The sequence below is a fragment of the Helianthus annuus genome, unplaced genomic scaffold (genome assembly GCF_002127325.2).
Source record: "Helianthus annuus cultivar XRQ/B unplaced genomic scaffold, HanXRQr2.0-SUNRISE HanXRQChr00c004, whole genome shotgun sequence".
NCBI classification, from domain to species: Eukaryota; Viridiplantae; Streptophyta; class Magnoliopsida; order Asterales; family Asteraceae; genus Helianthus; species Helianthus annuus.
The window spans coordinates 21,442-31,993 of record NW_023395520.1 but is presented as its reverse complement, the minus strand read 5'-3'; positions in this window follow the sequence as shown (position 1 = coordinate 31,993).

Here is a 10,552-nt window from a genome sequence, read left to right as displayed (position 1 = left end):
TTGTCAAACACAAATACACATATATTAACACTAAAGCACATTGTTTTATTGATAATCACCATTGTTTTACATCGTACAGAGATTACAGAACACAGTTGTCACATTTGGTGAGTGTGAAATCAACTGATTTCTAACTTAGGAAGCCGTGGCTAGTCCCAATATACTTGGTTAAGTGTAAATCCGTGGTAAAGAAGAAGATTTGATGAAAAAGATGAAGAGTTTTTTGTAAAAACAGGAAGTTATGAAGAAAAGATGAAGTTTAAGTGAAGAAGATGAAGTTTTTGGTGAAAACTCTAAAGTTTGGATGAAATCAAAGTGATTCTTGTGGAAAATTGTAGTGGAAAACATTGTGTGATAGCATAAAACTGTTAAATCTTACTTGAAAATGGTCGGATAGCAATTCGGCAGGGTTTCGGTATGAAATCAGCAAGTGAGAATGAATGAGGAGGGGTTGGGTGTTTATAAAGGAGCTGGGTTCAAACAAGAAGCCTTCGTTCGAAGCAGCTGCCTTCGTACGAGGCCGGTTAGCTTCGTTCGAAGGTGCTATTCCATGCCACCTTTTCCTCGTTTGCGTGTAAGGTGCTCGTTTAATGCGTTTTTTTGCGTTAGTTAGTATTGGTATTTTAAGTATTTTAGTGTAACATCTTGTTTCGGGTCGCGTTGCATTTTAGAGTGATAAATCGAGTTGTGCGAGTAGCGTTGACTTTGCGTTGCGATAGCGTTTGTGAGTAAACACTACACATAATAAGAACACACGCACAAGTAAAACATATAAAACACACAGCATAACATTACTACTACTAATAACAGCGTTTGCACTTTAGCGTGTTAGTCATGATAAGCGAATGCGAAGGCGTGAGTGGTTACCGAACAAACAAACACACTCGGTAATTTAAATAGCATAATTATCAATAATTCATGTTGCGTAAGCGTTTGCGAATATAAAGCGTCTAAACGTGTAGCGGTGCGGTGTGATGAAAATGTATTTAGCATAACGTAACCCTTTATTTATATCGAATCTCAGAATACAAGATGGTTATAAATCGAAGCAAAAGAAAATGGATAACAATTCGAAAAGTCGAGTTGTTACAGACGAGATGTCCTACACTACATAGTTGATACAGGGACGGGTATCACCTTCATCTTCACAAGAGGTTGAGGTACTCGTGATGACCTCGGTATTGTCTTTTCCTGAATGTGGTTCCATCGAATCGTTCTTTGATTCTTCTCCACCTTGACTATCCTTTGATGAATATCTTACATTCATCATGGATTTTATTTCTTTTGTTTTTGGAAATTTATCTTTTCTATCTCACACAACTCATCCGTAGTTATGTCTTTCTAGGAAAGAGGGTTGATGGCATTCAGGTAGATGATAGTTGGCATTCAGGCGGATGATAGTTATAATTTTTACTCCCGCCCATCTTAAGGTGATCGTCACAGGAAAACGATGGGTCTATTAAGTAGTGAGGGTCAAAATTTAGGATGTGACATTCTAAATCTTGATGGGTCCCACCACATAATTGGCACCATTTACCGTAAGAGTGACGGGGGTAAAAATAATCATTAATATCCATATTTGTTAGATGAGGTTTTAACCATCAGGATTAGATGGTTCTGTTTTCAAGATACTGGTGAGAGGCACGACCCTTGTGGGTGAAAACCGTCCCCATGCTGCAGCTTCTGTCTGGCAGAAAACAGAGTTTTATGTTACTGGAGTGAGGCACAGCTCCGAGTTTGATCAGGCACGACCCATGCTAAACCTACAAAAAGTGAACGAAATGCAGAAAAAAGAAGAAAGCCCTAAAAAGAATAAATAAAGAAGATTAAAAATGATTAGGCCGCTGATTCTAAACTTTCTTAAAATGCTTGTGTCCCCGGTAATAGCGCCAAAAACTTGACGTGAGTCGAGTGTGGTAGAATTTTCAGCACTTTTACTCGTTATCAAGCTTTAAATTTATAGAACACGATACAATACAATCACTCTCTACAACACGTTTGGGCAAGTGCACCCATCGTTTGCGTAGTATAGTGATGGTAAGATACCGAGGTCGTCCAAGGACACAAGAGCTTTTAATACCGGAATATCATCAACGTCTAATCTAACAAAAAAATTGAGAAAAGATTTTAGTTACTTTAATAAAAAGATAGAAAATAAATAAAAATGAAATGTTAGTAAAAACAATAAAATGGATAAAATCACTTGGTTCCAACTCCTCTTTTATCTATCATTTGATGACATCCGCACTTTAGGCTTTTTAAGAGATTATCTAGTTAGTGTGGCATGTCCTCTTTTGGAGGCAACGCTACCCTCAGCCATATTGGTCTGAGTCAGCAGGGATACAGTCCCGCAAGGCCGGATTATTGAAAGATAATTAAGTAAGTTATTAATGCAATATGTGGCATGTCCCTCTTCTGGAGGCAACGCTACCCTCGACCATATTGGTCTGAGTCAGCAGGGTCCCGCAAGACCGGGTGAAAGTTTTAGTAGTAGTTTTTTATAAAGGATTCAAGTCATTCTTACTTCCCCCGATTTGATGCTATCTGCCTCAAGAGAAGTCCTAATAAGCTTGAATAAAGTCCTCGCGGGATCTATACACTGAATGAGGCAAGAACTTTACCCAAACCACCCTTCTAACCCCCTTCCTTGAAGTTAACGCGCTTTATATAGACAGTAAAGACATGAATGAGTGAATCAACAAAACATGAAGAAACGATAGAGTAAAGTTCACTTTCAATATAAAAAACTAGTAATTAAAGTCATTAATACAAACACAAATAAAAAGTAGACAAAGCTTGGAAATCAAAAGTAATACAATAAAGATTTGTCTTCACCAAGTGAATAAGAGATTAGCCAAACATGGCCTTTGATTAACAAGAACTCTTATGATCAATCTTTGATCCTGAGACTACTACAGACACTCTAAAGGTGGATAATGGATGAATATGGTGGATGATTGTGTTGGAGTAGTGGTGGAATGGTGGTAAGCGAGAGAGAAGTGGTTTGCCAAGGGTGTGACAACCGGTAATTTACGGCTCTTAATTACGTGATTAACAGGTGATTAACGCGATAATAAATAGTGTTTAAGACATGGATTAACTTAATTAGGCCTTTGGAGTGCCTAGAAACGTCTATCCGACCTTACAGTGCGCGAACGGTGGTTTACGGAGAAACATGTTAAACGTAAAACGACAACGAAATGAAACCGAACAAAACACTGACAATGCCGACTAATATTAAATTTTTATGATATATTTTTGATTCGTAATTAAATTTTTATATCCGTAGTCGAAACCGAATCGAAAAACATATTAAAACGAACAAACGACGTGTTTTACGCACTTGTTATGCAAACGGCGTTCAGACGCGATGACAACGACTACCGACACTATTTTAATTATTTTGAATCTAAAACTTTATTTTACGACACGTATGGAGTTCGGGTTTGGAAACGGGTCTCGTAGGAATTACGGACCACTTAATCACGAGATTGGGCTTGTGGGCCTTGGGCCCAAGCCCAAGCCCATTAGGGAAACCTAAGTATTTAAGAGTGAACAACCCTAATACTCCTCATTTCACTACAGCCGCATATGAAGTTTTGTCCTCCAGATCCTTTTGTGTTTTCTGCTAATCAAAGAACACCCACACATACAACACATTCTTATCTTCACAAATTACTTATACACAACACACACTCAAATGAAGATCAAAGCTTCTATCACCACAACACCTTCATCTTCACTTACATCTCCCTCTCGATCTACTGGGCACGAGAACCGGAGCCGAAGCCGGCACTGACGCCGGTGGCTTTTCAGGCGAAATACCCCCCCCCCCTTTCCGATCTACGCGACTCCTCAGGCGGCGAACGGCGATTAACGGTGGTGGCACTCGGCGACGGCGACAAAGAAAGAAGGAGGGAGATGACTGATCTAGAAAGAGAGAGAGAGCTGATCAGCGGAGACACTGTTTTTCCGGCAACGGGTTACCGGCGACGGAGCTGTGACGGCAACAGTGGCAGCATCCGCGATTCGAGCTATTTTCTTCGGTGAGTTTTTGGATTTTTATTCTTCTTTCCTTGTTCGATTAGATCCGACTCGATCCACGTTGTTTCAGCCGATCTGGTTGTCGTTTCAGGCGATAATTGATGTAAATGATGGCGGTATTATGTTGGTGAAGTCTGGTGACCAGATTAGCGGTCGTGGTGCTGTTGTTTTGTTCGGGTGTTGGGTTCTTGGTTCGAGTCGGGTTATAATGTTCCAGATCCATGATACGGCTCGGTTTACACTGCCCGTTTAGTTTGGGTCTCAGCCTCGTTTCGGTCAACCCGGGTCAGACCCGGTCAACTCAGTGAGTCAACTCAGTCAACAGGTCAACCGAGTCAACGCAGCGAGTTGACTGGTCAAACCAGGTCAACTCTGTTCGGGTTCGAGTCAAACCAGTCAACACAGCAGGTTGACTGGTCAATGTTGGTCAACTCGGGTCAACGAACGGTCAACGGCAGTCAACTCTCGGGTCAATCGCGGTCAACTCAGGACCCGGTAAAGTTTAGACGTAGCAAATATTTACTTCGTTAGCTTAGATAGTTAGTTTACGCGACCGAGCTCGACCCGACTCGATTATTTACTAGTTTAGGTTTTGATATTTTGGCGAAAGTCACATTTTGATTACATTGCGTGGATTATTGTTGTGTTTTGACAAAATACGACGATTTTTATTGTCGGTTTATTCGAAAAACAGAGGAAACTCTGTCCGTTTTCCTAAAAACCCGTAACATGAGACGTAATTACATTCTAAAAAAGACACTTTTCAACAATTCGAGTTTTTTCTTATAAGATATAATATAGAGATATATTTATTTGACGATGTTTTTCGAACTATAAAACGAAGTTGTAAAACGACGACAAATTAAATAACTTCATGTACTTTCGTAAAATAAATATAATTGGTATATTTATTTCAAATGACTATTATTCGACGATTATTTATTTCCACGTTTAGAGACATCGAAACCCGATACACTTTGACAAATAAATATAATTATTTATTTTATTTCAAACACCAATATTTCCGAATACTTTTATAAAATAAATATGAGGTTTATATTTATTTCGAATGTCAAAATTTCCGAACACTTTTATACAATAAATATAATGTTTATATTTATTTCGAACGACTATTATTCGGCGATTATTTAATATAAATATAATTGTGTGTATTTATTTCACCGTCGATACTTCGTGTAATTTTATTAAATAAATATAATGTATTATATTTATTCCAAGCGTCAACGATAAATTGCCATACCATATATGTTTATATCTTTTTGTTTCCATCATATGAAAACTACACGCTATATTACCACATCACATACGACATATCGAATACGTATCATCTTATCTACGTATTTCTATTCACGACGACCAACACGACATCGAAAGTATATATTTATATTTGAATATATATAAATATATATATCTTAATCACTCGAAAACTAAGTCGATCTCGAAACTTAGTTTTATCCTGATTATAAACAGGATCAATTAGCCATAGAATGGTTATTCTAAATCAAGATAACACCTTAACTGAATCGTTTAGCTAATGATTCGGCAGAGCTCGGACACGTAGCTTAACTACGTTGTTTTATTAGAAAACTTATAATTATTCCTTGATTAGGAATGCTTTAGTTGCACGCTAGCGAGGTCACATTCTTGGAATGACATCATGGAATCACTTTTTAGCTAGCTTTGCACAAGGATGTCGAGGTGAGTTCATAACCCCCACTTTTTACTGTTTTACATTTTTATAAATGTATTCGGGGGTGGAAAGACATGCAAGTTTTGCAAAAATAAACAACTTTTCGTTGAACGAAAACTCATATTTCTAAACCATATTGCGAATGGATTTCAAGGAACTCAAATGGTTTACGAACGGTTTATACTAAACATACTGGTCTTACAAAACAAACGCGTATTTCACAAACGTGCATGATTTTCATGACTAGTGACAGGAATGTCCTAGTTACTACAACGGGACTGGGTTGTTCTGCGTACGAACAACGAGACAACCCAATGGGTTTATGTCCCCCTTTTTCTTTTGAAATACATATTAACTATGGTATGATTAAGCTATGGAATGAACTCTTGGATCACGTGCGAATAGGCGCTAACTTAGGCACCATTAATCCTTTTAAGGACCACGGAACAGGGGGTAGATCTATCGGGTACGGGCGAGCCCCACTCACGGTCCTTGTGCGGCCACTTAGAGTGCTTTTGTGTCCCTGTCGAAGTGAATCGACACTTAAATCGTCTACCGGGTTGAGTGCTTCCTATGTCGGCACACATATTAATGTCTTAGCTACACATTAATGATCAACATGTTCATAGACGCATTACATACCTACTTATAAACTGAACTTTCAAATGTTTTTAAGATTCATTTGATGTAAACTTACAAATACATGGATTTACAAACTTTGGTAACGTTTTTCAAATTATACCTAAGTAAGAGGACGCGCTGATCCTGCTTATAAAGGTTCGTTTGGGGCTCGGCTCATTCTCTCTCGTGCAATGCACAAAGACTCTTGTGGGCTAGACTCACAATTTTTCATATATCATGCCAAGAAAATAATTTTACTATATTTTCTCAACAACTTTGAAACCGGTTATCAAAAAGATTTCTTTTAAATCTTTTTAAAACAAACTATGAACTCGCTCAACTTTATGTTGACTTTTTCGCATGTTCTTTCTCAGGTTGCATTTTCAAAACTATGGAACGGTTGGAATAGGAGAACCCATGGGAATTCGAGTACTTAGCGGCGTTCAAATTCTAGAAGTCTTAGCTTAATTGCTTCCGCTGTGCAATGAAGATACCGGTCCAGTCACGCCAGCTCTGATATTTCGGGGTGTGACAGATTGGTATCAGAGCTATAGGTTTCAGCGAATTAGGTTTCTGTAGAGATACCTAGGCTTTAACCTCACTATCCTCTGGGAACTTAGACTTTTAAGACTTTGAATACATACAGAACGCCTAAGACTCGAATATGGGTTCCAACCGTTGCCGAATATAATGAGTCAACAATTTTGGTTTTAAAAATACACAAGTGTTGCGTTTGATACACGGTACACGAATCGATAACACACAGTAAGCAAAACCTGGAGGGTTTTGATAACACGCATATAGGACCTTTGGGAAAACTCTTGATAAGAAACTTATGTCGAAATTCATTAAAGGTCCTCAAGTAGGAGCCGAGAGTGTTAACTCCGGCACACGCCATCATATTATGTACATTGTCTATGCTATTTTAATTACCCTAGCAGGTAATCTACGTGGAACGAAACGCTAGTGCGCGAGTGCACATGAAACTTAAACTACACCGTCAGCGGACGTCGAAGTATATCACACACGACTTTCGAGGCAAGGCCTCGGGGAAAACACAAAGGGACACGACAACAACGATGCTAATCTCGTCAGCGGGAGAAGATTTCACAGTAGTCGATACTTAGTCTGAAGAGACTCACAATTGTTGGCGCTGCAAAAGAAGTCACACGTCTTCGCATTCCCCCTATTTCATTTATGGCGATCACGCTATGTTCGACATTCCATGGTAATGTCAACTAACAAACGATTATCAAGCAAAATTCCAGGTAAAGTCCTTAAATTTCTTTTGTTGAAATTTCGACTTTTTGCATATAGTGAGTAGATTTTTGCATCTCTACTCCACCTAAGGGTCATTGCATCGTGAAAATTTTATTTCATGATAGCGAACACTCATTTGTTTCATTTATTGACAAATTCATATGTACGCATGCATTGTTTGTCGCGCATGTGGCTCGTTGATTCGTGAAGACCATTGGAGGGCTTCACTCCAAATTGTTGTTTTATCAAAGCTCAAATATCATTTCGCTATACCTGATCTTTGCATTATTATTTGAACGGATACATTATTGCAAAGCGTTGACTCCTTGATATCCAGTCAACGAACCCGTTGAAACTCATTTCTTTTGAATACATTACATGGTTTGTTCATTGTAACCATGTCAAAATTCTCTTGTCAACACATGCATTCATTGTTGGAATGTGACTAAACCAAGTTCAATTGTTTGAACTTGTACGTATTACATATTCAATTCAAAGTTCCATATGATGGATTGAGGCCATCATATTCGAAATATTCCTAACAAGCACTTCATTTGCTTTGAACTATAATAGGCTTGTTTGGTCTTCGACTTCATTGAATCGTTTCTTTGATCACGATCACCTTGTGGTGTCGGAATGAACTTGTAGCTTGGGCTAATCATGATCGAGCCTTTCATGCAAAATATGGTGATGCTTGTTTGGTCACCGCTATTGTTGAATTATTTTATTCACTACGACACCTTGTGGCGTCAGTATAAACTTGTAGCTTGTGCTAATCATGAACAACCATTTCATGCGAAACCATGTATGCTTCTCGTTTGACAAATCATTTAAATAGTCTTAATACAACTATGTATTAAGACAATGATACACCAGGTTCGGTTGTATTTCAGTTCGGTGTATCCTTGCAATTCGATAATGTCAACACATTGATTTTATTCATTTAACGGTTCGATTGATGAACATTTTCATGTCTATGTTAAACGAATTTGTTGAATTCGAGTTTCATTCATACAACAACCAACGCAAGATTCCGTTGGTAGTGAATTCTATTGTTTCAAAAATTTATTTGCATGCTGTGAACATTCATTTGGAATTCAATTGGTCAAAATTCCTTTTTTGATGAACCCCGTAGACTTGGTCGCATTGGTGATACTATCACTACGCTTCGTTCACTTGACATCAATTTCTTGAACAAACTCAGTTGAATCGTTGGATTTTTATCGATGCAAAATGTCCTTACCTTCACGTAATCTAAATAGATATTGATTCAATTACATGCTCATTCACTTTGCTATTCTTCGGACTTACCTAGGAATGAGGCAACTCTGAGGAAATAACATAGACTAAATTTCGAGGACGAAATTTCTGCAACAGGGGGAGAATGTGACAACCGGTAATTTACGGCTCTTAATTACGTGATTAACAGGTGATTAACGCGATAATAAATAGTGTTTAAGACATGGATTAACTTAATTAGGCCTTTGGAGTGCCTAGAAACGTCTATCCGACCTTACAGTGCGCGAACGGTGGTTTACAGAGAAACATGTTAAACGTAAAACGACAACGAAATGAAACCGAACAAAACACTGACAATGCCGACTAATATTAAATTTTTATGATATATTTTTGATTCGTAATTAAATTTTTATATCCGTAGTCGAAACCGAATCGAAAAACATATTAAAACGAACAAACGACGTGTTTTACGCACTTGTTATGCAAACGGCGTTCAGACGCGATGACAACGACTACCGACACTATTTTAATTATTTTGAATCTAAAACTTTATTTTACGACACGTATGGAGTTCGGGTTTGGAAACGGGTCTCGTAGGAATTACGGACCACTTAATCACGAGATTGGGCTTGTGGGCCTTGGGCCCAAGCCCAAGCCATTAGGGAAACCTAAGTATTTAAGAGTGAACAACCCTAATACTCCTCATTTCACTACAGCCGCATATGAAGTTTTGTCCTCCTGATCCTTTTGTGTTTTCTGCTAATCAAAGAACACCCACACATACAACACATTCTTATCTTCGCAAATTACTTATACACAACACACACTCAAATGAAGATCAAAGCTTCTATCACCACAACACCTTCATCTTCACTTACATCTCCCTCTCGATCTACTGGGCACGAGAACCGGAGCCGAAGCCGGCACTGACGCCGGTGGCTTTTCAGGCGAAATACCCCCCCCCCTTTCCGATCTACGCGACTCCTCAGGCGGCGAACGGCGATTAACGGTGGTGGCACTCGGCGACGGCGACAAAGAAAGAAGGAGGGAGATGACTGATCTAGAAAGAGAGAGAGAGCTGATCAGCGGAGACACTGTTTTTCCGGCAACGGGTTGCCGGCGACGGAGCCGTGACGGCAACAGTGGCAGCATCCGCGATTCGAGCTATTTTCTTCGGTGAGTTTTTGGATTTTTATTCTTCTTTCCTTGTTCGATTAGATCCGACTCGATCCACGTTGTTTCAGCCGATCTGGTTGTCGTTTCAGGCGATAATTGATGTAAATGATGGCGGTATTATGTTGGTGAAGTCTGGTGACCAGATTAGCGGTCGTGGTGCTGTTGTTTTGTTCGGGTGTTGGGTTCTTGGTTCGAGTCGGGTTATAATGTTCCAGATCCATGATACGGCTCGGTTTACACTGCCCGTTTAGTTTGGGTCTCAGCCTCGTTTCGGTCAACCCGGGTCAGACCCGGTCAACTCAGTGAGTCAACTCAGTCAACAGGTCAACCGAGTCAACGCAGCGAGTTGACTGGTCAAACCAGGTCAACTCTGTTCGGGTTCGAGTCAAACCAGTCAACACAGCAGGTTGACTGGTCAATGTTGGTCAACTCGGGTCAACGAACGGTCAACGGCAGTCAACTCTCGGGTCAATCGCGGTCAACTCAGGACCCGGTAAAGTT